Below are 383 nucleotides of genomic sequence, written 5' to 3'. Positions count from 1 at the left end.
AGACTCAGGCTGTCGGCCCCGCAGAGTTAGCGTTAGAAACCGGTCCGCCTTCCTCTTCACCTGGTTTGCGGCAGCCCAGACCGAAGCCTCGACGTGTGGGGCCCAACACCATATTTAGAACCGTGCTTTTAAGAAACTTCCTCTGGTTGATTCTTTGACCCCAAGTGTTGGCAGTTGTAAGGAGTAGTCTTCTTATTTTTAAATTTTTACTGCTTTGCCCTCCCTCAAATTGTAGTTTTTCTTAGTGTCGTGTCCCCCCCACACTTCCTGGTCTGCACGCTTGGCAATAAAAAGATGTAATATATTTTGAAACCCGTTTGCTGCTGTCTTGAGGGGCTCCTAATCAAACAAAACCCCAGGCGTTGTTGCCCGGGGCGCTGTTC

The sequence above is a fragment of the Buceros rhinoceros genome, unplaced genomic scaffold, assembly GCF_000710305.1.
Source record: "Buceros rhinoceros silvestris isolate BGI_N320 unplaced genomic scaffold, ASM71030v1 scaffold28629, whole genome shotgun sequence".
NCBI lineage: Eukaryota > Metazoa > Chordata > Aves > Bucerotiformes > Bucerotidae > Buceros > Buceros rhinoceros.
The sequence above is the reverse complement of the archived record's forward strand: the minus strand, read 5'-3'. Positions refer to the sequence as shown.